Source organism: Bactrocera latifrons, unplaced genomic scaffold (assembly GCF_001853355.1).
Source record: "Bactrocera latifrons isolate USDA-ARS-PBARC rearing strain unplaced genomic scaffold, ASM185335v1 scaffold_366, whole genome shotgun sequence".
Lineage (NCBI taxonomy): Eukaryota > Metazoa > Arthropoda > Insecta > Diptera > Tephritidae > Bactrocera > Bactrocera latifrons.
In genome coordinates this window covers 271588-278344 of record NW_017537008.1, presented here as the reverse complement: position 1 = coordinate 278344, position 6757 = coordinate 271588, and positions in this window count along the sequence as shown.

Here is a 6757-nt window from a genome sequence, read left to right as displayed (position 1 = left end):
GATTGGATTAGAGATTTGGAATTATCCAAGAAAAGAGCTGAGCTACATGCCTCTCGTATGCAGCAATTTCAATTCGTGTCACCCCATGTTAAGGTGACATATTATAGAAATCGTCACGAACCATTTGCCAAACACTATACGAAGGAAGACAATGTATGCTATTGCAAAGACACTCCAGGATTATTCAAAGAGTTTGGTCAACCATATGATTCCGAGGAGTGGCGATTGTTCATAGACAGCAATAAACTGATCTTGAAGGCCGTATTACTGCATAATGGCAACAAAAAGCCCTCGATCCCGATTGCGCATGCAKTAAACAATACGGAAGGAAGACAATGAAGACGAGGTAATGGAGAAATTGTTAAAATTCATCAAATATGAAGAGCATGATTGGAAAATATGTGCCGATCTTAAAGTCGTTGGAATGTTATGCAGTCTACAAAGTGGCTACACAAAACACTGCTGCTTTCTCTGCAAATGGGGTAGCCGAGCTCGTAAAGACCACTATTGCATTAAGGTTTGGCCGGAAAGAGTTGAATTTACAATTGGTGTGGATAATATCAAATTCGTCCCACTTCTTCCGCCATTGCACATCAAGCTCGGCCTCATTAAAATTTTTGTTAAGGCGTTGGACAAAGAAGGCAAAGCATTCATTTATTTGCAAAATTTTTTCCCAAATATTTCCCAGGCCAAGATAAAAGAAGGTATATTTGTTAGACCCCAATTAAAAAGTTGATAAATAATGACCAATTCAAAGGACTATTGTCACCAGTTGAGGTAACAGCGTGGGATTCCTTCGAAATGGTCGTTTTTTCTTTTCTCGGTAAACATAAAAGTCCAAACTACGAGAAGATAGTGAGCGACTTAAACAAAAATTATGCAGAAGTGGGTGATTATTCAAAACTTATTTAATTAAATTATATAAAACTTTATAATTTACTTATTTACATTTTCTTTTTTCTCCATGCGTAAATATGTCTTTAAAAATTAATTTTCTGCATTCCCATTTAAGTTTTTTTCCGGCAAATCTCGGAGACGAAAGTGACGAGCATGGCGAAAGGTTTGACCAGCAAATGAAATTAATTGAGAATCGATACCCGGGTTTCTAGGACGTCGGTATGATAGGTGACTACTGTTGGTTTCTCATAAGGGAAACCGATCCTAAACTTAATAAACGACAAAACAAAACACATAATCATTTCGACTATAATGTAAGAACATCAACTTAAGACAAAAATAACACATTGTTTTAATATATATTACTAATATATAAATAAATGAGTTTATAAAACCCAAAAACGACATGAAAATTTACTTTTTACTTAACAGAAACAGCGCATAGCTAAATATCCCACCCCTACTTTACACACTACATACGCATATACGTATACATTGACTTTGCGCGACTTGGATATACTTATTTGATCATGTACAACTTTCCTATTTATCCATGGATTTTGTTCGTTGGTAGCTTAGTTTTTTATAAAGAAACAGGTCTTCATATAAAATAAAAAAAAAAWTTTAAATATCTTTTGTTTTAAAATTTTTTCTTTGCCAGAGTTTATTTTTTTTTAATTTTTTCATAAAAAAATTTAAAAACACGAAGTGATTAATCAATTTCTCAGAAATTATAAGGMMTATGGAAAAATGGAGTAGACAATATTTTTAGGAAATTTCATTCACTTTTATTTTCTATAATTTGCAGTAAGATTGCTCAACTGGTCAGTGAGATATACATNAGTAGACAATATTTTTAGGAAATTTCATTCACTTTTATTTTCTATAATTTGCAGTAAGATTGCTCAACTGGTCAGTGAGATATACATGATTAAATGAAGACACCTTTCTTTTTGGTCGAATAACGGTAAATTGCAAATATCTCAAAAACGTCCCTCAACACTCTTAACAGCCTATATTATATCTTGCTGCATCTGACGGTTTGTTAGTTGAAATACATAGAAATTATTGTTTTAAGTACCACTCGCTTAGGTATCCGCACTGGCTTATGTGCCATATTATATTCCTATTTTTAACAAACCACAAAAATATGTATCTTAGATTGTTGCACATAACCGGGATTGACTGTATCTGTCAAGGAATRTAAAAATGTTTTTAGGCGGCTTGCAAAAATCTGCGTCGATATGTATACAACATCACACAAAAACATACATGTATACGCTGGTTTGTTGGCGAAGCTGTACAGCGGCAAGGGAAGCGGAGACAATCGGCGGCCGTTGGTTTATTTTTTTTTCCGCACAGCTCCGTTTTTCTACCAACAATACAATGTTGTGACGCATTGTCGCCACATTGACTCTTTGACAAAAAGTGAGCTTCGCCATTGGCTGTCCGTGTGAACGAAGATTTCTCATGAAGCATTGAGTGTACACATTTACATACATATGTTGCATGTAGATAAATTTACAAACATTATGCGTATGGTCTGTCATATTTGTTTACATGCACACATAGTTATATGTATATAAGCACATGTGCGACCGCTAGATCTTTTAAGATGATATCAAAACTTTTAAGGTAAATGTATAAATTTAAAACTAATTACCTTAACTTACATACATCAATTATTTGGGTAATAATACAAACTTTACCTATTATATATTTTTAATGATTTTATGGAATTATCATGAAATACATATGTAGATAAAATTTAATATACACATACACATACTTATATACATATATGCAAGTATATGCTTTGATGCCAAATATATACGCATTGCGCATAGAAAATAAACGAATCTCTGGGTGTAAATTTGTTTACATTGGAATTAGCATTATTTTTCTCATTTAACACTGAAAATGCTCAATTCTGCTACTTTCGTGGTGAAACACGCTTATAATTTGTCTGTGGTGAAACTGGCTCATCTCTGCCGAGTACCCCTTCGAAAAGTTACGATATTTGAAACGTGAACCTTCTCTATGATAGACGTTCTCTGATGCATATACATAAGTATATAATTACTACGTGTTTGGAGTATGTCAATGTAACTCGTGTTRGTGTATTGTTAATAATTTGTTGTGCCCTATTTACGTGCCTACCAATTCCCAGGCTCTTCCCGGGACATCTTAGAAATAATCGGTACCACAATTTGGTGTATTCGTTCAACTAGTCCATTACTCTGTGGAACACCTGTAGCTATTACGAAATGCTCTATGCCCTCCCTTGCAAAATAATCTATAAAGAGATTTCCCGTGAACGCAGATTACCGAAAAGAGCTTCGGCTCCAGTGTTCTTAACCGGGTACAACCACACAAACTTTGAAAAAGAATCTACCGCAACAAGAATATAGTTGTTCGCCTTCTTCGTTTGTTCCATGGGACCGACATGATCTAATCGAAAAGTGCTTAATGGCTGCTCTTCCTTAGGTATTGGATTTAATAAACCTTCCTATCTTTGAATCTGTAATGATGCATTCGATGCAATTCTTCACAATTCTAATTAATTTTGGGCCTAACTGAGGAATAAAAAATGTCTTTTGAACTGCTGACTGCGTCTTATTTGCAGAGAAGTGTCCCTGTTTATGTGCCGTCCGAATTATTTCGTCCTCCATCAGCGATGGAACTACTATAAGCTCTCTTATTGGATCTTTGTATAGTAGCCCATGCTTCAAGWAGACATCTTCGTATTCAGTTTCTTCCAAGACTTTGCACACTRCCCGAATCCATTCGTCCTGTTGCTGAGCTTGCCTCAGCCTATGCTGCAAAGGATCTTCCAACTTAAGACACGCAATTCTGCTTATTGCATCGACGTTATGCATCTTGGAGCCATTATAGTTACCACGATGCCATCCTTCACTAAGTCTCGAAACACTGCGAAAATGTATCGAGTGAACACTGCTAATTCATTGGAAATACCAAAAGGAACATAAATGAATTCGTATTGACCTTGATGGGTCACGAATGACGTATATTTCCGCGAACCTGCCTCTATCTGCACATGGAAAACCCATTCCGTAAATCTAACGTTGTAAATACTTTTGCGCCTTGGAATCTCTATCTATCGTCATCTATGAGTGGCATTGGCAAATTATCCCTCATGATTTTTTCGTTCAAACCGAAAAGGATTTCTGATGACAAAAGCAAAAGTACACCTGCAAAAGCTACGTGCTCGAGACAAGGTGCTACAAAGCAAAAAAGGGGGAAAGATACATATTTCTTACGCTAAATTCATTTCTGAGAGTGACAGCTTAATCGATTTTCATCTTCACCGATTCAAGATAACTCTGAATCGGAGCTAGAAATCAAAAATCAAAATATTGACAATTTCTGGACATGTCTCCAATCTGTATATAACGCGATAGTAGAAACTGACRACTCAGATCTACCCGAAAATTTCAAATCCTCGGCTTATGMCAAATATGAAAATTGCCTTGACCAATATGAAGAGACAAAAGCCATGATCTCCGATCAATTGGAATTAATTAAAGCAATTGCACCTACTCCACAAACGAGAGTAGAGCTGCCACAAATTCAAAGCCAAGAGGCGAGTTCAGGCTTTCGCCTTAAAGTGCCAACATGCGATACAGAAACATTTCACTGAGGTTATGAACAATGGCCGTCCTTCCGGGACATGTTTACGGCCGTGTACATAAACCATCCTAAATTATCACACGAATTATCATGCGAACTGTGTAAAAGGGKCATAAGCTGAAATCTTGCGAAAAGTTCAAAAAACTTAATATCAACGAAAGGAACAACTTTGTCAGATCACAAAGRCTCTTTACAAACTGCTTGTCCCACTCACATAATCTCAATAATTGCGAAAGCAAATTCAACTGCGTATATTGCCACAAAGGCATCATTCTATGTTGCACTTAAATAACTTTCCCAACACACCTCAAAGTAGCGCTTTTTCAAAAAGAGCAACGTGTTTAGTTGCAACAGCAACTCCCGAAACACAAAATCCCGAATTTTGCCAAGAGACACCATGCTGCTCCAAGGCATTTAAAACTCAAACGCTGCACAGCGAGATTCAAAGTATGGTACTACTACCCACAGCAGTCGTCTCCATCAAACACAGGCATAATTGTCAAGCAGTTCACATTGAATGATGATAATTTCAATTTAGCTTGGGAAGTTTTAAGACAAAGATATGAAAATGAGAGATTAATTGACAAGCAAGTAACGATACTTATGAACTTGCCTACTATTCAAAAAGAAACCAGTGTCTTCACTTCATCAAACTGGAATCCACGGTTTCGAATTGTTTGTCGGTTCTATCGACACAAAGTATTCCCACACACAATTGGGATCCTATTCTGGTAAACATATGTACCGCCGCATTACCAGAAAAATCATTACTTTTGTGGGAGCAATCGCTCTCATCAAGAAGAAAATGCCAAACGTGGCAGCAGATGAACGTTTTCTTAACTACCCAATACGAAATTGCGGAAAGGGTAGACAAAAAAGTAGTCAGAACTAAAAACGTTCAACAAGACCTAAATCGAAGCTTCAATAGACCCCAAGCCGGAAGCAACAATCATTTAAACAAGTTTTTCCAAAACACAAGCGTCCACATCTGAACAAAATAAATTCACGTCATGCGAACTATATACATGAGGGCATAAGTTAAGAACTTGCGAGAAATTTAGGAAATTAAATGTCMATGAAAGGAAGAACTTTGTAAGGTCAAAAAGACTCTGTACAAACCACTTGTCCCACTCACACAATCTTAGTACTTGCGAAAGTAAATTTAATTGCGTGTACATATAGTCACAAAAGGCATCTTTCTATGTTACATCTCAATAACATTCCTAAGACATCTCAAAGTAGCGCTTTTTMAAAAAAAAAGCCAAGGGTTTAGTTGCAACAGAAACTCCCGAAACAAAAACTCCAGAAATTTGCCCAGAGGCACCATGCTGCTCAAAGGCATTAAAAACTCAAACGCTACACAGCTACAATCATAGCAGTGTAGTGCTACCCACAGCAGTTGTCTCCATCGAACATCGAGGAGAACTGTTAAAACTAAGAGCCCTAATAGACCAAGGATCTCAAAGATCTTCATAGCGTCTAGGGCACAAAATAGGCTAAAACTGCCAACAAAGCAAGCMAATTATGAAATTACGGGAATGGACGGAAAAATAGTTCAAAATTCCAATAAATTCTGCCCCATTACCCTAATTTCCCCCCAGGCGGATAAGGGCATTCAAGCACAGATGCAATAGTCTTACCGCAACTCACGAACATTCTTCCAAACTATCATATAAATAGCAAACATTGGCAAAAGGTTGCACACCTAAAGCTAGCAGATCGCAACTGCAACACCCCCGCTCAAATAGACCTTCTATTAGGCAGCGACCTTATACCGCAAATTATACTAGAAGGTGTTGAAAAAATTTCGAAAACACTACTGACGCAAAATACCATTTACCAACTCACAATTGAGGAAGTTTTGGGAGTTAGGAGAGCTCCCCCGATTTCGATTACAATACCAGAAGATCAGTATTGTGAAGACTTTTATAAAGCCACAACTACTCGATCAGATAATGGTCGGTATGTCGTACGACTACCGCTAAAACAACAATTTCCAGCCACTCTCGCCTTAGGTCACTCTCGCACCTCTGCAATACAGCAGTTTCTAAGTATGGAAAAAAACCTACTTAGAAAAGGCGAGTTGAAACAAGATTATGATGGTGTCTTAGAAGAATACCTTCATTTAGATCACATGGAGGAAGTAACCCCATGCGAAAAAATTATAAAAGGCAAATATTACTCATTCTACTTGCCACATCATGCAGTA